The sequence below is a fragment of the Schistocerca cancellata genome, chromosome 2 (genome assembly GCF_023864275.1).
Source record: "Schistocerca cancellata isolate TAMUIC-IGC-003103 chromosome 2, iqSchCanc2.1, whole genome shotgun sequence".
Taxonomy (NCBI): domain Eukaryota; kingdom Metazoa; phylum Arthropoda; class Insecta; order Orthoptera; family Acrididae; genus Schistocerca; species Schistocerca cancellata.
Genome location: NC_064627.1, coordinates 516,939,128 through 516,961,422, shown reverse-complemented (window position 1 = coordinate 516,961,422; position 22,295 = coordinate 516,939,128).

The window sequence follows — 22,295 nt, the reverse complement described above, 5'->3', positions numbered from 1 at the left end:
TGGTTTGAATGCGAAATCACAAGTACAGTGTTTGCTGAAAGGCCGTGACGAACGCGTTGCCAATCATCCATTAGACATGTTAGTTGGGGGACAAGTCAAGTGACGCTGCAGGCTAGGGAAGCAGTGCTCTTGCTGTTGTTTGCAGACGTCTAACTGCAAGAGTAGTGTGGGGAGTGAAAAGTGTTGACCGATAAATAGTATGTAACATCTCACACCGGGTCAAATATTAGTAATTCCGAAGAGGCATCACACCAGTACCATACAACACCGCCACCAGCATTGATAAAGACGAGGAAGACAGTCCTCAAGTTTCTTCGGGTTTACCGCACCCAGCCACTCATTGACGATGTGATTCCGCACAGCTACTGAAAAGTAATTAGGTTGACTGCTACCCGCGTTCCAATTGCCCCAGACATAGTCTTTGAGGTTAAGAGCGGCGGATCCAGCAATTCGCACAGTGTGCATCAGTATTCTTCAGACCAGAAATGTAAGCGCGCAACCTGTGAGGACGACTCTGAGATCTTCGAAGAGTCTTCATGACTATGTGATCTTCACAGTATACTCAGCATTAACATGTACACTACTGGCCATTAAAATTGCTACACCAAGAAGAAATGCAGATGATAAACGGGTATTCATCGGACAAATATACTAGAACTGACATGTGATTACATTTTCACGCAATTTGGGTGCATAGATCCTGAGAAATCGGTACCCATAACAATCACCTCTGGCCGTAAAAAAAAATGGTTCAAATGGCTCTGAGCACTATGGGACTTAACATCTGTGGTCATCAGTCCCCTAGAATTTAGAACTACTTAAACCTAACTAACCTAAGGACAGCACACACATCCATGCCCGAGGCAGGATTGGAACCTGCGACCGTAGCAGTCGCGCGGTTCCGGACTGAGCGCCTAGAACCGCTAGACCCCCGCGGCCGGCTCTGGCCGTAATAACGGCCTTGATACGCCTGGGCATTGAGTCAAACAGAGCTTGTATGGCGTGTACAGTTCATCAAGAGTAGTGACTGGTGTATTGTGACGAGGACAGGACCTGCAACATGCCGTCGTGCATTATCCTGCTGAAATGTAGAGTTTCGCAGGGATCGAATGAAGGGTAGAGCTACGGGTCGTAACACATCTGAAATGTAACATCCACTTCTCAAAGTGTCGTCAATGCGAACAAGAGGTGACCGAGACGTGTAACCAATGGCACCCCATACCATCACGCCGGGTGATACGCCAGTATGGCAATGACGAATACACTCTTCCGATGTGCGTTCACCGCGATGTCGCCAAACACGGATGCGACCATCATGAAGCTGTAAACAGAACCGGAATTCATCCGAAAAAATGACGTTTTGCCATTCGTGCTCCCAGGTTCGTCGTTGAGTACACCATCACAAGCGCTCCTGTCTGTGATGCAGCGTCAAGGGTAACCGCAGCCATGGTCTCCGAGCTGAAAGTCCATGCTGTGCAAACGTCGACGACCTGTTCGTGTAGATGGTTGTTGTCTTGCAAACGTCCCTATCTGTTGACTCAGGGATCGAGACGTGGCTGCACGATCCGTTACAGCCATGCGGATAAGATGCCTGTCATCTCGACTGCTAGTGATACGAGGCCGTTGGGATCCAACACGGCGTTCCGTATTACCCTCCTGAACCCATCGATTCCATATTCTGCTGACAGTCATTGGATCTCGACCAATGTGAGCAGCAATGTCGCGATACGATAAACCGCAATCGCGATAGGCTACAATCCGACCTTTACCAGAGCCGGAAACGTGATGGTAGGCATTTCTCCTCCTTACACGAGGCATCACTGTGACGTTTCACCAGGCAACGCCGGTCAACTGCTGTTTGTGTATGAGAAATCGTTTGGAAACTTTCCTCATGTCAGCAAGTTGTAGGTGTCACCACCGGCGCCAACCATGTGTGAATGGTCTGAAAAGCTAATCAGTTGCATATCACAGCATTTTCTTCCTGTCGGTTAAATGTCGCGTCTGTAGCACGTCATCTTCGTGGTGTAGCAGTTTTAATGGCCAGTAATGTAGAAGAAAGGGCAACACTTGATCAACGAAAGTACTGAAATATTAAACTCTGGTCCCTGTTGACAGTAACCTAAAGGCGTAGTACGAAAGAGATCACCGAAACATCACAGAGCCACACACACACACACACACACACACACACACACACACACAACGGATTAAACGTCTACTTGGATCGCCGATGCGCTAGACACCTGGCATCATTTGAAAAAGAGGTATAATCGCGCGTGTTTTGTCCACACTAGTCATCTCCAGTTGGGTACTTTCCAGTTTCTGTGTTGTCTAGCCCTTTGAGGATACGCAGCTTAAAGTTTCCCTGTGAGAAATGCCCTTTCACGAGGTATCCAACTCAAAAACGTCCATTGCATCCAGCTCCACTCGTACTGTTCGCTCGTAAGTTGATTTAGATAGCCCTGCATTCGCTGACACCAGTAATTGCTTTCGGGTTTGATAGTCATTGACAAGGCTTGATACCCGTTCACAATCCCTGTCGGTTAGATCTTTTTTAAGATCAGTGTTCTTACGTCATGTTAAATGGTTGTTGGCGGTGCATCGTTCCGTGTAAACACGTAGCACAGTCTGCGTTGATACACTAAAAATTGGGCAACTTCAGTCACTGTGTGGTCATGGACACGTACAAATAAGATTCCCCTACACCTCCACATCGACCCACCACACTGCACTCATTCTATAAAATCGCCCTAGCACGCACGCACGCACACACACACACACACACACACACACACACACACACACACACACACGCCACTTCGCTGCCGTAACCTACTTCAGGAGTGGAGGGTCACGTGAGTGCCTGGTAGCAATTCTACACCAGGAACAGCGCTACACAGGGACCAGTCTGCTCTTTCAAGTACAGTGAGCTTAATTTTCGTAATGTCAGGCTATCTTTTTCCAAATATGTATGAACGAGAGAGTATTGCGCACTAGGTATAAACTGATTGAGGCATGCCTTTGTTACACTGGCCTCGAATTCGGAGAGTTCCTGGGTCACGCTCTGTCCAGCCAACCTGCTTTAGGTTTCCTGTGGTTTTTCTGTGGCCAGTGGCCTTACTGCAGTAGTAACACCAGCTCCCGTCAGCTCATCAAGTTAAGTTGGTTGACTGAGAAGTCAAGTAGCTCCTCTACCGGTCCTCTCTCGTAAACTGACAACGGCCAGAAGTGCAATGTGCTGACCACGTGCTGCTCCACATCCGTGTCCAGTGACGTCTAGGAGCTGAGGATGACACCATGGTCAGTCGGCACCGTTGGGCCTCCAAGGCCAGTTCGGACCAAGTTTAGTTTACTTTAGTGGTTTTTCTAAACAAATTCAGGCAAATGTTTCTGCAACAAGGCCACATCTAACATCTGCCTTTTTTTTAAATTTTTAATTTTTAATTTTTTACTTTTTTTTTCATGAGTCTTCTGACTGACTTGATGTGGTGCGACCCTAATTCCTCTCTTGCGCCAGTCCCTTCATCTCAGAGTAGCACTAGCGCCCATCGTCCTCAGTTTTCTGTTGGATGTGTACCAACCTCGGTTTTCCCCTACGGTTTTTACCCTCTCTAGCTCCCGCAAGAACCAATGAGATTGTTCCCTCATGTCTTAACACGTGTCCTATAACTCTTTCCCTTCTTCTTGTTAATGTTCTCCGCATGTTCCTCTCCAGTCGACCACCTCATATCTTCATTTCACCTAATATTCAACATACTTGTATAACATCACATCTAAAAAAATTCGATTCTCTTGTTTTTCGGTTTTCCGATAGTCACCGAAGCGCTGCCATGCAATACTGTGCTCCAGACACACATTTTCAGAAATTTATTTCCTCTACTTAAGGCCGATGTTTGATTCTAACAGATTTCTTTTTCCCATGAAAGCCCCCTTTGGTTCTGATAATCTGCCTTTTATCTCCATGCTCCGTCCACCATGTGTTATTTTGCTTCAGATCCAGTATAATTCCCTTGTCTGCCTCGTGGTTCTCAACTTTGATGTTATATTTGTCGCTAATCCCATTTCTACATTCCTCATAACTTTCATCTTTCTTCAATTTACTGTGAATCCATAGATTGCGCCCGTTAGAATGTTCATTCAGTTCCATACATCCTGCAATTGTTCCTCGTTTTAACGGAGAATATCCTCTCGCCCTGAATTTTAATCTCACTCTAGAACGTTTCGTTTATATCCATCATTGGTTCTTCGATGTTTAGACTGAACAGTACGGACGAAGGACGGGTAGGAATTGTTGTCCCCCCTCTCCCTCCTGTTATAAAACCCGTGGGGCGTTAAAGGTCGTCGGGACCGTCCAAATGAGCGTAGCGGCCCCGAAAACATTAATATCGGACGTTATCAAACAGTTTCACAGTAACGAATTCATACTCACATCCCTACCCATACAAAAACAATGTCGTGCATATACGAAAAATGTTCCACAGTCACACTTCTATGTCACTTTCTTTTTACCTCCACACCCATCCCTATTGGAGATGCTTTTTATGACCGCAGTCCTTCTTTCCATATAGTGAGTGATATGTGTGCCAAGTTTGGTTGTAATCGATCCAGTAATTTAGGGGCATGTCTGGAACGTACATACATACAATTATTTTTATAACTACACAGATGTACAAGAGCCAAGAGAGAAAAATAAGAAGACGAAGTACGAAGTTGTCAGATTGAAAAGGGTGTAAGAGAGACGTAGTCTTTTTTAAATTACCGCTACCAGTCACAAACGTTGTCAACTGTTGTGTTGCTTGTTTATTTAGCGCCATGTTTCGAGGGTTAAACCTCATCTTCAGGCTAAACGGTATTACAAAAACAACTTTACAATAAGGTCATACTGATGTTACATAGTCTTTTCGTAAATGCTGTGGTCATCTTTGTTCTTCTGGCGTGACAGTCTCGCTGTAATGCGTTGTGGTGTTTCCAAGTTACCGCTATGTTAGTGACAATTTGTGAACAGTGACCAAGAGAGCCACGGAAATGGAAACACCTCAACGCATCACAACGAGATTGCCACGCCAGAAGAACAAAGATGACCACAGCATTTACGAAAAGACTATGTAACATCAGTATGACCTTATTGTAAAGTTGTTTTTGTAATACTGTTTAGCCTGAAGATGAGGTTTAACTCTCGAAACATGTCGCTAAATAAATAAGCAACACGACAGTTGACAAAGTTTGTGACTGGTAGAGGTAATTTAAAAAAGACTACGTCTCTCTTACACCCTTTTCAATCTGACAACTTCGTACTTCGTCTTCTGTTCTTATTTTTCTCTCTTGGCTCTTGTACATCTGTGTAGTTATAAAAATCATTGTATGTATGTACGTTCCAGACATGCCCCTAAATTACTGGATCGATTACAACCAAACTTGGCACACATATCACTCACTATATGGAAAGAAGGACTGCGGTCATAAAAAGCATCTCCAATAGGGATGGGTGTGGAGGTAAAAAGAAAGTGACATAGAAGTGAACCTGTGGAACATATTTTGTATATGCACGACATTGTTTTTGTATGGGTAGGGATGTGAGTATGAATTCGTTACTGTGAAATTGTTTGATAACGTCCGATATTAATGTTTTCGGGGCCGCTACGCTCATTGGGACGGTCCCGACGACCTTTAACGCTCCACGGGTTTTATAACAGGAGGGAGAGGGGGGACAACAATTTCTACCCGTCTTGGCTCACGTATCACTCACTGTCTCAAAAACTTAGTACACCCTCAGCATTCCTGTGACTGAGCGTGGAGGTGAAAAGGGATGTCAGGAAAGCCAGAAACTATTTCAATAAAATGTGGATATAAATGAATCATTATTTGTATAAAATAACTGTGCGATTAATGTACCCCTACTTCATCTAGGGTGCAGGAGGGGGTACCAAGCAGTGATATATAAAGATATTGGGAACCGGCTTGTTACAGTTTTCCCTGTATTTACTTGACTTGAAATACTTTACGGATATAGTCTCTTTATTTGTGTTGTACATACTGCGAGAATAAGCACTGTAGCAAGTTATCAATAATTTTGTCAGCGTGAGATGCCTCACAGCTACATACCACAGGCGCTGTTAACATCCTCGCTGGAGTTAAAGAATATAAAACAGCAGAGATTCTCACAGTTCCACCGACAGTATTTTCTATCGAGACGACAATCAGATACTGATTACCCAAACGAAACCGAAGTGTATAGATCAGTTTTAAAGCAAAGGAAATGAGAAACTAACAGCGTCGACTTCAGTCTACGCGGAAACTTATCACTACGATGGAAGCTGGTGAAATTGGAGATTAATCTGAATGTTGTTTACAATTCAATATGGTGATTACATATTTGCGGTTGAATAAGAAGTAAAAAGTTTTTGTTGTACTGTTTTTTGTTTATTTCTAACTAGTTTTCAGCTTATTGGGCCATCTTCAGGAAACAGCTGACTAGCGTTCTCAAGGGGCAATAGTTCATAGGTAATCAATCATTATAAACAAAGATGCAATCGACTTGCACAGAATGTTGTACACGAAACATGTTTTTTTAACACCATAAATTACACTTTACACAATGAACTATATTGAAAACAATAAATAATTAAAATGCACAGTGTGATAGTACTACAAATGGTCAAATGGCTCTGAGCACTATGCGACTTAACTTCTGAGGTCATCAGTCGCCTAGAACTTAGAACTAATTAAACCTAACTAACCTAAGGACATCACACACATCCATGCCCGAGGCAGGATTCGAACCTGCGACCGTAGCGGTCGCTCGGCTCCAGACTGTAGCGCCTAGAACCGTACGGCCACTCTGGCCGGCGATAGTAGGGTGGTTGGTTGTTTCGGGGAAGGAGACCAGACAGCGAGGTCATCGGTCTCATCGGATTAGGGAAGGACGGGGAAGGAAGTCGGCCGTGCCCTTTGAAAGGAACCATCCTGGCATTTGCCTGGAGCGATTTAGGGAAATCACGGAAAACCTAAATCAGGATGGCCGGACGCGGGATTGAACCGTCGTCCTCCCGAATGCGAGTCCAGTGTCTAACCACTGCGCCACCTCGCTTGGTCCGGCGATAGTACTACAAGTTATGTGGTTAGGAAGCTAAAGCTTGTCACGACCTCACAAACTTCATGAGTTTGCGACGCCAGTCAGTTGTTTCCTGAGGATGGCCCAATAAGTGAAAACTAGTTAGAAATACTCGCAAACAAAATTTAGTAGAACAAAAAAGGGTTTACTTGTTATCCAGCCTTAAGCATGAAATTATTCTATCAAGAAGTAACCTCCTCCCCGCCCCGCATACACTCACGCACACCACACAAAGACACACACACACGTGTGTGGTATACAGGGTGTTAGGGGTACAGGTACAGATAGTTTGAAAGCTGGTACCTTAACATGTGGCCACATCGTTGTGTTAGTTGTTTTTTCTCTGCGTCTAACAGTCTTCCCACAAACACATCACAACATTTACCATCTGATGTCTTCTTCACGGTTGCAGCTGTGTCGCAAAGTGGCCTACGCCTCTCAGTATAGACTGTCCGTTTCGTGTCCATGCGCCCACAGTTCAATACCTGACCTGCTGCCTAGTAGAAAAGAAACGTTAATGGCTTGCTTGTGTCCCACGTACTTGGAGAAACTAACTAAACTAAAAATTACTATTCGTATGTATGCAATTGAAGTAAATACTGATGCAGTGTTGTTCAGTACTCTATTCTCAGTTACCAATAGAAATATCTACATTTGTACCCCTAACACCCTGTGTTGCAATACGTGTGACACATCCTTACGTGGGCGAAGCCACAGACAAAAATCTAGTTATGTATATTTCCCATCTTTCCCTGTAGGTTACTACTACTTTCCCGAGGGTTTGTAACATTTTGCTGCATTTTACAAGGCCAATCGCTTTTTCTGAGTCGACAAATTGTTTGAAACTGTTTCAGTTATCCTGAATCTTGCTTTCATTATCAAACGCAACGCCAGAACTGCCTCTGTGGCGCCTTTCCGTTTCCCAAAGTCAAGCTGATCGCCATCTAACAGATCCTCAGTTTTCTTTGCCAGTGTTCTGTGTATTATCTAGTGAAATGGTCCTTGAACAAATAACTTACTGGCCTGCACTGTATTACAGGGACCTTTGTTTTCTCTAGTAGTACCGCGCCAGAAGCGCAATGAGTACGTGGGGTGGGCCGCTTGGCCTGACCAGAGCGCGCAGCGGCTTTTCTCCCGAGGCAGCCGCCGCCCTTCCACAGGGGCTGGGGCCCAGGCAGGACCCTGCGCAGTCCGGCGTCTGCCCTCCCCTAGTTTCCGGCAGAAAGTCGCCACGGCTTCCGGTCACAGCCGCACCTCCCTTGCGTGTTTCTCTGTTCAGTTTTCCTCTTCTGTTGGACAACTTGCTAGAATGTTAGAGGAGTCCAAGAGCTTTCAAATATTCACTCCATTCTTCGTCTATAGGAATGATTTTTTTTTTCCATGGCATAAATAAGCTCTCTTAGCGACGAAATATCGAAATTTTCATCAAAGCATCCCACAGACATAGAAATACTGGAATATAGGTTTGGTAGCTGTAATGAGAGAAACGCCACTCGTAATGAATATTTAATAATGTATACAGCGTACAATGAGTTTTATAAATATAAACGCAAGAGCCGAGAGAGCAAAATGAGAATGGAAGACGGGTACCACGCGTTCTACTCAAGTTACGCGATGAACACGTCTCCTGTGTTGTTGTCAGCAACTAGTTCGTTTCACCCGTTTTGCAAATATTGATGATGCTCGGTCGATTTGCATGCAAAGCACGCAGGAACATAACCAGCTACATATCGGGGCGCTGTTAGATTCCGAACCCCAAAATTATTAAGCTCTGACATCTGCACGTGAGGACTTTGCACCATTCCGAATTCGCAAAAAAAAGAGATCATCTACAGTTTTGCAAATCTAATTATCCACGTATTGTCACGTACCTAATCAGTGGCGTGCCGAGACGACTGTATCGCAACTTATCTGACAAAAATAACACCGAAAGATGCGCTAAATTGATGAACTAATAGAGATGATACATAATTTTCGTGACTATAATCAGATTAGTACTTAGGTTTCCACTTTGATATGTTGTGTAAAAGACAAATAGTTCAAATGGCTCTGAGCACTATCGGACTTAACTTCTGAGGTCATCAGTGCCCTAGAACTTGGAACTACTTAAACCTAACTAACTTAAGGACAGCACACACATCCATGCCTGATGCAGGATTCGAACCTGCGACCGTAGCGGTTGCGCGGTTCCAGACTGAAGCGCCTAGAACCGCTCGGCCACACCGGCCGGCTGTAAAAGACATGGTGTACCGCCACAATCTACTATTTTTGAGTTGTGCATATGGCATATTTTGGCCGGGAGTCCGCTTTCAGGTACATGATGGTAACAACACAATTTCCGGTCCTCGAATGGAGAAGATCGACTCTAGCGGGAATCGAACTCGGACCCCTCTTATGACTTTCAGCCACACTAACTACTCAGCTTGTAACCTCCCCACAAAGGAAAATGAGCCAAGTGTAACCTCCCAATACAATTATTAAATTAAATGAATTTTTAATTATTCTGAGCTCTGAACAAAATTGATTTTAATGTAACCTCTGAACAAAATTGGCTCCGATTTATAGTCTTTATGCAAAGAATGCATTCACACTTAATATTCCCACAAAATTCTTTTTTTCATTTAATGTCAAGTTCGAAATAGAAAAATTCCTAAACACCAAAATAATAAAAAAAAGTTCTGTAACCTGATAAATTTTATGAGGACAGCAGCGCTGACCTTCGGCCCTGTACTCTGAATAAAAAAAGCAAAAATTCTTACCTCAATAAAACTGCAATTATATCCGCTCTTAATTACTCATTTTTCGACACAGCTTCGTGCAATGCTGGCATATATTTTTTTTTTTTATTTTTGGATGCAATGATAATGCATTGGAAATTCTTTACATTGAAATGAATGCTTTTCTTTAAAAGAGTTGCTTTATATTATAAAAATTATTATTGGGGCATTTCTTTGAACAAATTAAATTACAATTAACATACATTATTAAATATGCGCAAGGCTGCTTCTTTACCTTCTACAACAATACTCATCCTCCAGAGTCCTGACCAGAGTCCCGAGCAGAGCACACAGCCGACGCATGCCGACTCCCGCCGACTAGCACGGACTAGCACGGACTGACGACTACTACACACTCGCTGCTACTACTACTACTACTACTCTCGACTACTGTCGACTCGCGCGGTCAAGCGCAGACTAGCAACAGCTAACGATAAACTACTCTCTGGTCAGAGATTCTGTCATGCCTCGCCCATCGCTGGCAATGTATACAGCTTACAAGCTATTGAGGCGGACTGCAACTTGCCGTTAAACAATATTTCATTCTTCTGCGGCCACTTCCGACATAGTGTTATCAGCAGATGTACTTTACAGCTCAGTGTGGTGTAAACTAAGTGCCCATGATTACTAACTACCTCAGTTATATATTTCAAACCGTGGATACAAGTTTAAGCAGATATCTGCAATTTAGTTTTTGCGATAGTAGCTGGATTCAGCCAGCTAATACTACTTATCAAGTCCTTCATATGGCGCCCATTGTCGACGGAAAGCTTCGGTTTGTTTCCCGTTACAAAAAAATTTTAAAGCATAATTTTTCTCGCTCATTCGACAGGGTGGTTCAAAATTAGTGTAGTGCGATATCTGTTTCAGCGACATGTATTAACAGGGATAGTGAAATCCGAAGAATAGCCAGTACTCCAACAGCGTCTGAGCAGCACTGCTACATGGCGGAAGCAGTCAACCTGGACCACGGCGGTGCTGACACTGCCGGACTACTGGTTATTCTTCGTGATTGCTCTTCGTATTTTACTTCCTCTGTTAATAAATATCGATGAAACAAATATCGCACTGGTCTATTTTGGGTCGGCTCTATAGAACGGGTACGAGCAATTCCGCACTAAAAATCATTTTGTTTGTAACAGGAAACAAACAGACGCTTTCAGTCGAATCTGAACGTCACAGGAAAAACGTGATGTTGTTTGGCCTGGTTCCAGCTACACATTGCAAAAACTAAATCGCAAATATCTGCCAAAAACACCAGAGAAAATGCGCCTGACTCCTATGAGGGACACCCGGTACATTTGAGGTACATTGTAACCATGAACTCGAGATTTATACCACTTTGAGCAGTAAACCCCACAAGTTGTTGAAGCTATATCGAAACTGGTCGCACAGAATAAAGTAAGAGTATTATTTAGTTGCAGGTTATGAACGTTTTTCGTAAAATGTTTCAGCAAATTATGCATGCCCTGTCACTGCAGGATTTGGAAACAAACAAAATTAGCAAGCAATCGTAATTTAAATATTTACACTTATTAGAGGCTTATGGAATAATGTCTTGTTTATTGAAGGTGAGGTGCTGTCAGCAATAGTTTACATTTTTTCGACAGAGGATAAAATTATCCTTATTGTATACCAAACAAGTATGAATTTTCACTCTGCAGTGGAGTGTGGGCTTATTTGAAAGCTCCTGGCGAAATAAAAATAAGTGCTCGACCGGGACTTGAACCTGAATTTTTTGTCATGCGCGGGCAAATACTCTACGGACTGCGCTGTCCACGCCCAACTCACGATTCTGCCAGCACCTCTACCATAGGGTTCAATCTTCACATTTCTCCGCTCTTGGATGCTACCCAGAAATGGCTGCAAGGAGACTACCAGTCCTGTTAATCACGGATTTTCATGAGTCTAGGGTATGTTATAGGTTGTAGAGGGACGCATCCTGAGTGACTGGCTAGTGGTTTTCATGCGACGCCAACTGGATTCCAATTTCATGCGTACCTCCTGTAACCGTAACGCTAATCCTGACTCGACCGAGCGAGGGTAGTACAGGGGCAAAGGTTCACGGCTCCACACTGGCGGTACCGGTTCAAACGGTTGCTGTGCACAACTTTTATTTGTTTCATGGTACCCGCCATCTACGAGGAGTATGGCACTTACCGTGATGGGACTCTCATATGTGAATGTCATAAGACTAGTCTGGTTCTTCCCATAGAAAGGACAGATCTCGATTTTACTTTGAGGAGATCACTTTCCTCTTTCTCGGCAACAACGAACATTGTCTGCTTGGCGGTAACTTCAGTAGTGTTTTACATCATACGAGCCAACAATGACACTTCAACCCCTGTGCTTCGCCGTACGCCACCTTTCCCTCTGTGACACCTGGGAGATTCGACATGGCAACGTGCACAGCTATACATACAAGGCGGCCCACTCTGCAAGTCACCTGGATGGATCTATGCCTCCCAAGGACTCGTCAGTGCTATCCACGATGCAGAGTGCAGGCCCTTGGCGTTCTCGGCCCACTGAGCCTTCTTCAGCACCATCCTCTTCCCACGGCAGTTTGGCACAGTCGTGCGCTGCGAAAAATTAAGCAGCACACGCCTTACCACGCCCAGCTGCCGGTGCCGGGGAGCGGAGGTTTGGACTACGTGCAAACGCAGGTATCTGGCAAACGACGTAGACGGCTTGGCCGCTGGAGTGCATCAGGCCTGCGTGAAGTTTCCTAACACGGGACTGGCAGAAGATAGGAGAAGTAGAAGGCGAACCCAGGCTGAGCACATCATTTTTCCTTCAGAAATTACAAATCTATTTCCAAATATGCCAACCATCAGAAAGATAATTAAACCACAATCTTCTCTTGCACCGGATATATAACAATAAATAGCAAGTTTCTCTTACATAAGCAGTCTTTAAGACAAGAGAAATATCAGTTTAAACAACAGGCTTCACTTACGCAAGGGAATTTAAAACGAGCAACAATAATTGAGATAGCTACTGTCACGAGAAGTAGGCCGAAGCTACCCTTACTCTCGCAGTGGCGACTCTCTAAACTCAGTAGACAACAGGTTAATGTAACCCAAATGTTTCAACGGCCGTAAGACTCTTAAATAAAATACACACTAGTATAAAGGATGGGACTGAGCAAAGGTTCCAAATTTAAATTGCAAACAAACAAGGATGAATCCTCTGAGAAAGAAGGCAAATTTACAACTTTACGTCTGGTAATGCTCCAATGAGTTACAAGAAGTGTGCAACCATGTTAGGCCAAGCTCACTATCAAGAGCAGTGGATTACAGATGGTATTTAGAAGTTCAAAAACTCAAGTACAGTATATGTTCGTAAACTCGAGTAAAGAAAATAGATTATTAATTCGTTACGTTAGATCACGAGACAGAGCAAGCTCGAAAAGGCATTTACTTAAAACCAGCCACTAAACAGAATATCCGGAAGACTTAAATTTTTTAGCAGCTGCATACAACTCAAGCGAGAGCTAACAGTCACCGGAGACGCCATCCGGGTACACGCACAGGCCCAAATACAGGAGTACGTACACGTGGACAAGCGCAGCGTCAATTGCAATGTCACCGGTCACCAGCCAAGTCTGTCAACGAATAGCATACGCATTACGACACTAGTCAAGAGCTTCGGCAACAAGGTCTTTAGGTTTTTCAAGATTTAATAAAACACTTGAATTAACGTAACGTTCGCTAAGCATTTACTTAACTCTGAGTTAAGTGAATACTGCACGTGGCGAGAATATTCAAGAAGGCAAATTACTGGATCACTCTCTTTGCAAACCCCAGAAATCAGCCACAGTGGATGCTACCTTGCACACGGCTCCGAATACACCAAGAGGCCCCAACGGTCACCACGTTAACAGACTGTCCCCTCAGTCCGCACCTGCTGCAGCCTCGTACCAACACCAACTCACAAACGGCCGCAGGGGCGCCGCCTTCTCCTTGCTCGCAATCAGCGACAAACCGAGCGAACCAGTGCGGCACTCCTACCGGGACGCCAGTCAGTCACAGGATCCAGAGATGCACAACGCTGCTAAGGCTCACTACGACAGGGCGAGATTTTATGCATTTTGGCAGGGAAGTATCGAACAGCCATACTACAGACTTCTGCCTCTCTGCACTACGCGATCATGATGTGCAACTGCCCTCTCCGGCTGTTCAGATGGACTGTAACAGAATCAAAGCTCACTTATTAGCGCTGACCCATGGCGAGGAGCCTGCGTTAAGATACGGCGTGGTAGGAAGACCCTTCAATTCACCACATCGTGATTGCCAGGAAGTACGGCTGGAAACAACTGGTTTCAGGGATTGTCACTCGCATTGGGCATCGGGCCACCAACTAGGCAGATATCGTGGCTGGCATTTACCGGCACATCAACATGAAGTTCATGATTTGGAGCTGGTTTTGTCCCACATCGCTCGCACTATGTCGGGCGTCGAGGCGGAAACGCTGCTGGAGGACATTACTTGTGATGACGTCAAGGATGCAATAATGAGTCGCCTGGTGTGGATGATCTTCCTGTGGAATCTTACCGGGCTCTCTAATATTTGCTGGGGCCAGAACTGACTGTGATGTTTCAAGAACTAACTGTTGAAGACGCGTGATGACTGGGTGTTGTGTGATGTCCTTAGGTTAGTTAGGTTTAAGTAGTTCTAAGTTCTAAGGGACTGATGACCATAGATGTTAAGTCCCATAGTGCTCAGAGCCATTTGAACCATTTTTGTTGTTGTTGAAGACGGCCGACATGTTTCCGCTGCCATTTGTCGAAAACATTCTCGTCTGAGTTCACAAGACATCACAGGGGACTATGGTTGCCGATTACCTCCCCCTAACCTTACTCAAAGCCGACTGCAAGATATTTGGACATATTTTGGCAACACATTGCCATGAGAGCCTTCCGAGTATAATATTCACCGAACAAACGATGCTGAGCCGGCCGCGGTGGCCGTGCGGTTCTAGGCGCTGCAGTCCGGAACCGCGGGACTGCTACGGTCGCAGGTTCGAATCCTGCCTCGGGCATGGATGTGTGTGATGCCCTTAGGTTAGTTAGGTTGAAGTAGTTCTAAGTTCTAGGGGACTGATGACCTCAGAAGTTGAATCCCATAGTGCTCAGAGCCATTGGAACCATTGGAAACGATGCTGGGTAGCACCGTTAGTGCCCAGACGGCCATCGGTGCATGTCGAGATGTGATGGCTCTCGTGGCTACGTGCAATCTCCGTGCAGAATTGGTGGATGTCGACCTCAACAGTGCTTTTGATCGGGTCACCATGGAACGGATGGATTTTCCAGTACCCTTCTCTTGTATCCTATGCGTCTCTATGCCAGCGCCTGCTCACTTATCCAGGCTAACGGTCGTATTGCCAGATCGGTACCCGTCCGACATTCCGCTTGTCAGGGATGCCCGCTATTGACGCTCCTCTATGCTCTCGCCCTGGAGCCGCTTTTTGGAAGTCTCATGACGCACTTGTCATGATTCACCTTGCGACAATAGACGTTCCACTTTTGTGCCTGTACAGATGACCTGTTGGTGCTCGTACGATCATGAGAAGAGACCAAGCGCATACTTGATTTTATCTCCACGCACAGGGATGTAGCAGGCAGTGCTTTGGTTTGGTTGCGGATGACACGACATGAATGCCTCCTCCTTGTGTCCAGAGCTTCTGCTACCTTAGCATCGTCATTACGTCCATCACCCACCACACCGGAGCGGTCAACTACCAGCGTGCCCACCAAATCACTCAAGTGACTGTTCGGCGTCATCGCCTCCGTTGCCTTGATGCATTGTAACGTGTGGAATATCTCAACGTTCCTGTATTTTCCAATCAGGTGCACCTAGCAAGGGCCTTCTGATGTCGCTGGCGACTAATCGCAGCCTACAAACCGCTTTGGGGTACCTTATGATGGCCGATAGCATTTTTAAGGTCAAATAAGATGCACCTACCCTTCCTCGAAGGCCGGGGTCTTGGACTCACCAACATCCGGTGCTGTGTGGCGGCCTTATGTCTAAAATCATGAACAAATTGTGCTCAGGCTTAGGGAACTCTTGGATATTTACACGCCAGCCTCCTTCTCCCCAACTGTCGCCTACCGTTATGGAGAGATGGACAAATTGTGGCTTGATCTTTGGACCCTCCACCTGAATGAAAACGCAATGACTGAATGACATCCACGCTGTCGCCCGCTCAGCTGGAATGTGCCTGGAGCGGTTGGCTCGACTGTTATCGAGGTTCATTGTCCGTGTCATGAAGCAAGGTGGCCCAATTTTCAGCCGTTTTGCTCATCCCCCTCCGCTAGCCACTGGCAGCCAATAATATTTATTCTCTTTCCGAGCGGCTAACAGCGATTTACAGCTAGACAGCGAGAATCTCGCTCCTACATGCTGTACTGTTGCCGTACTTCGCGACAACAGATTTATTCATCCAGCTGTCAGTTTTTTCCTTGCTTTCTTTTTTTCCTTGTATTAGTATAACTGTGAATGTGTATATGTAAATGTTTAAGTGCGATTAAAAAGAGTCAGTGGCGGCAATAAATGTGAAGTGCGTCATAAGCAGGCGAGAGGGATTATTTACTGCATTTATAACTTTTTCAAACGTGAATTTGAAAGCAGGTTTCCCACTGTTGACATCTGAAGACACAAGAACGGACTCGAGAACCATGTGGTGTCGGCAAGAGAACTGTAAAGAGAATCCTAAACCAAAGTGTCAGAACAGTAGGAACCGTAGGAAAAATTTGCTTCGTGTCGCCTGGAAAGCATCGAAACCGCAAGGAACCTGTAACACAATTGGATGGATTTAACAACGATGTTTTTAAAGTGCTCCATGTGAATGATGAGTGTTACAGTTACGCAGGAGAAAATTGGCTTCGATGGTAAGCGCTTCATCAGTGTAAAGAATTTTAAAAGACGGTGGTTCTAGACATGTTAAGAAGAGAGTTTTTAGGTCAAAGAACTGACATAGATGCAGCACCAGCTATATCCCATATAAAGATTCGCGATGCAAGAGAAGGAGGTAGGTCAACAGTGTATTATCTTGACCAAACATGGGTCAATTACAGTCATTCCAGGAAGATATGCTGGAAAATGACTGATGGTACTGGCGATTTCAAAATTCTCATAGGAATAGATTCTCAGACAATTATTCTGCATGCTGACTCTGCCGGCCGGAATGGCCGAGCGGTTCTAGGCGCTACAGTCTGGAACAGCGAGACCGCTACGGTCGCAGGTTCGAAGCCTGCCGCCTCGGGCATGGGTGTGTGTAATGTCCTTAGGTTAGTTAGATTTAAGTAGTTCTAAGTTCTAGGGGACTGATGACGTCAAAAGTTAAGTCCCATAGAGCTCAGAGCCATTTGAACCTTACTGACTCTTCTTCTGGTTTTGCTTCTGAGAATAAACTTGTTTTTACGTGTAAGAAAAACAGCAGTGACTATCATTCGGAAATGAAGAATGTCAGTTGCATGACATGATTCACCTTGCTTCGAAGTCTGTCATTGCCAGTTAAATTCAACTGTTGCAGAGAAAACACAAAGTACAAACACGAAAAAAGCAGATATTTTCCCTGGCTTAAAAATAAAAACATTAAGCACAGTATAAACCACATTTGTACCGATCTCCTGCAGCTCGTTAGTTTATACAAGTCGTGTGACAACGTACAAAATTGACTTCCTTGCACGTGAATGGGGTCACACAGTTTTACTTTTACCCATGTGTCACTGTCAGTGGAGTCCCATGGAATTAATTTGGTCAAAGGGTTAAGACTACGTGGGAGACACAAACAAAAGTTCAAGATAACATGCATTTAATCTCTTGTGCATTAGGCAATAGACAATATCCCACCTGTAGCTTGGGCACAGTCTGTGCGGCTTGCTGAAAAGCTTCAGGAAGAAGAATTTGATAGAGAAGCGATGATGGGTATAAGCATTGAACCTATCATCGTAAATTTACAATCAGATTGTTTGAAAACAGACTCAAATAGAAGTGGCGATGGTATTACATGTAGACCTTGGAATAATATTTCTTAGTATTAAAGACTAATGATTTAAAAAATGTGTTTGTCAACATATCAGTTGCATGCGTAATAATGACCCTTTTTGATTAAGGCTTTGTATCCTTTAAATTGTGCAGACTATAGTGTTCAATATATTCCTCTAGGAGAAGTTAAGCTTTTCCCACCATGTTGTATGCTCTAATAACACGCGAGAACACAGCTGGATCAATTCGTCAGAAGTCCGATATTTCCGCATGTAAACCCCTGTCATTTTCAAGACACGAACTGGATAACGCCCTAAAATGAGAGTAACTGTTACTTGACGAGATATCAGTGGTTTCCGATGTTACGGCTCAGCGTTCCCCGGAGTTATTTGTAGATATTGGTTAACTGTTTGCTTGTTCAATGGATTATAAATGTGGTCTCTCACTGTAATGTCGAACGAATTAGTTTACACTCATAATGCCCGTTAACAGCGAAAAATACAACTTGCTGAACATTTTTACGATATTCTTTTACATTAGTCTTTTCTACCACTGATTCCTTTTTACGTGCAGCGATTATACACACACACACACACACATACATACATACATACATACACACACACACACACACACACACACACACACACACACACACACCTTACGCATTTTTAAAAACTGTATTGAGTAGAAGCAGTTGTCCAGGCAAATATAATGATATCGGTTTGTGCATGAAGTTAATTTTGTTGTAAATTTGAACTTATAATACAGTTCAAATCGCAATAAATGATAAATATTGCAAGCAATTGGACAATTGTCTTTTTGAGAAAAATGTGTTTCACGTCTTCACAAAGCTGTGTTAACTGTTCTCGCCTCCCGATGTCACGCAGAGTAAATCTATGGAGCAGTGGACGCAACGTCGTCAAGACGTAAATTAATATTTCTCTCATGACGATTGATCGAAATTGGTTTTAATATTCTGTTCCCCTCATAGATTTGAAGGTATAATACGATGTACCGTAGGCAAATGAGCCTGACTCTTGTTCGCAGCAGCGCAGTTCAGCAACGTTTGTTTCCTGGCTCTCTGCTGCCGCGCATGCGCCGTTGTCATCCCTCCATGCTTCCTTAGAGCTCCGCCCCCTATGCGCGGAAGCGCCGACCTATGTGACGCGAGCTGTAACATCAATTGAAGTATTTTCAGGCCCCGGTAGGCGCAGCACCTGACACGGCACTATCCTTGTTCCCTCTCCCCTACCCACCTCCGCTGTTTCACACGATGGCATTTCATGATCACAGTTGAGTATCTGCTTCCTTGACTGTCCGTTCTTGCCGACTTCTGGTTTGTTGGTGCTGCTGGGGACGCCGTGGTCAGGTGTCGTGTGGTCGCCTCCTGCCACTCCGCCCCCCGCCCTGCCATCGAGCCGGAAGCTCCCCACACGTGCTCATCTCCCATCGTCCCTTCCTGCTATTTGCTTGCAAGGAACCGTCAGTTTTCCTAATTTGCGTTTTTCTGACGATACGAGGCGTGTTTTTTTAAGTAAGTACCGTTCTGAAATTTAAAAAAGACGTGCTAAGATGTCTCAATAATTTTATTTTTACATGAAAGGCTGTACCTTAATCTACTTTTCTACATAATTTACGTCAATATTGAGGCACTTGTCATAACGTTGTACCAGATTTTGAATACCCTCCTCATAGAAGTCTGCCGCATGATTTGTTAACCTCTGCATCACCACTGTTTTGACTTCGTCATCGTCTTGAAGAAGCTGACCGCCCAGGTGTTTCTCCAAGTACAGGAACAGATGGTAGTCATTGGGCGCAAGATCGGGGCTGTACGGAGGATGATCTAGAGTTTCCCATCGAAAAGATGTGATGAGATCTTTGGTCTGATTCTCCACGTGCGGATGGGCATTGTATTGCAGCAAAGCGATACCCTTGCTCAACTTCCATGGACTGTTGCTTTGATTCTGGTGTGACGTAGGCCAACCATGTTTCATCGTCCGTAACAGTTTGGCTTAAGAAATCATCACAGTCGTTGTGGTTCCGCTCAAGGAAAGTCAATGCACTGTCTAAACGTTTGGTTTTGTGCACATCCGTCAATATTTTCGGTACCCAACGGGCGCACAATTTTCGGTAATTCAAGCGCTCGGCCACAATGCCATACAAAATACTACGAGAAACATTAGGAAAGTCATCCCGCAGGGAGGAAATCGTAAAGCGTCTGTTTTCTCTCACTTTATTGTCCACTTCCTGCACCAAACTTTCATTAACGACCGAAGGACGCCCACTCCGTTGTTCATCATGCACATTTGTGCGTCCATCTTTAAATGCTCTCACCCACTTTCTTACCATTCCATCACTCATTATGTTTTCTCCGTAAACTGCACAGTTCTCACGATGCATATCTATTGCTTTTAGGCCTTTAGCAGTAAGAATTATAACAGCCCTTACTTTAGAGTCGGCAAGACTCACGATTATCGGAGGCATCTTAAATACTCAGTACACAACGTAAACAAGGAAGAATGACACTGCAATGGCGTCAGTGCGTAGATTAAGGTACAGGCTTTCATGTAAAAATAAAATTATTGAGATATCTTAGCACGTATTGTTTTAATTTCAAAACGGTAGTTACTTAAAAAACACGCCTCGTATTTGTTGATTTTCTGTACGCATACATATGTATAAAGGGATCGGTAGAGCCCTGGCCTACTAAAGGCGGAGTTTGCGAGTCCTCTCGGTCTGGCATACAGCTTTAATCTGCCAGGAAGTTTCAAAAATGTCCTTGTCACTATTTACATGATTAGGTTCAAAAATGGCTCTGAGCACTATGGGACTTAACATCTGAGGTCATCAGTCCCCTAGACTTAGAACTACTTAAGCCTAACTGACCCAAGAACATCATACACATCCATGCCCGAGGCAGGAATCGAACCTGCGAGTGTAGCAGCAGCGCGGTTCCAGAGTGAAGCGCCTAGACCGCTCGGCCACCGCGGCCGGCTTACATGATTAGTGAAAGAAACTACACTTAATTACAATGCCAGGAATGCATGGAGAGGATTTTCTTTGTTGACCCTTCAGTTTATTTTGTGTTACCAGCCTCTGCGCAGTAGTTATTCTGTCTTCAAGTTTATCACTTTTTTCTTTTCTTTGTGTTATAACGAGATGTAACTACTTGTTAGTAAGCAGCGTCATAAATAGAAGTCCACGGCCTTGACGTTCTAGTGATTTAAGCAAGCGTGAAAGTGCGAAGCTCGGCATCAAAGCTTCCGCCCGCCGCTTTTTGCCCTGCTGTAATAAGCTAGCGTCCCCGACCACGGGGTCCCATGGACAGCCGCCTCCCAACCACAGCTCTCTCGTAACTCGACGCGGCGTGGCGTGGCGTACATGACTGCTCTTTCTGTCTACCGCAGATCTCCGTTGCGTATCGTGAATTCTTTGTTCTTGCTTCGGCAAAAATAAAGGAGGCACTCCAGTTTAATCAAAATGCAAATACCCAGCAGTATTAATTTGGAACTCTGATTCCTTTGGACCTATGTTGCTGTGTTATACTTTTCCTGACACTTGCTCCGTTGACTTTTACCGTCTCCCTGTATACATAATTAAAACACTAAAATATATCGGTAGAGCACTTGCCCCAGAAAGGCAAAGTTTCCGACTTCGGGTCTCGGTTGGTTCAAATGGCTCTGTGCACTATGGGACTTAACATCTGAGGTCATCAGTCCCTTAGAACTACTTAAACCTAACTAACGTAAGGACATCACACGCATCCATGCCCGAGGCAGGATTCTAACGTGCGACCTTAGCAGTCGCGCGGTTCCGGACTGAAGCGCGTAGAAACGCTCGGCCACCTCGGCCGGCTCGGGTCTCGGTCCGGCGCACAGTTTTAATCTGGCAAGAGGATTCGTGTCAATGCACAATCCGCAACAGCGTGAAAATTTCATTCTGAGAATGTCCCCAAGGCTGTGGCTAAGCCATGTCTCCATGTAACTCCCTAATTTGTTAATTGTCTAAGAGAAAACGTTTCTTCCCAGATTCTGTTGCTACCTTCCTATCACCTTAACCTTCATAACACGTGTAACTTAGTTTTTTAATCTCTCCCCTGACACTGACACGTACCTAGTATCCTTTAAACATGACGTAAACGTATAATTGCGTAGGCTTCCGCGGCCAGAGTCAGTCGACATAAAAGTTTTCTGGGTTTGGTACCGCGTCATAATGTAAAAGACTACTGCTGCTATAGAAAAGCCAACGTTTCGGCCACGATTGCAGCGGCCTTTACATTATGACGCGGTACCAAACCCAGAAAACTTTTATGTCGAATGACGTAAACGCTCCCTTCGCATCTTTTAAGTCCTCCGAACTTGATACTCCCGGGCGCATGTACCAGCCAGTCGTCTTAAAGCTGTACCTACTTACTCG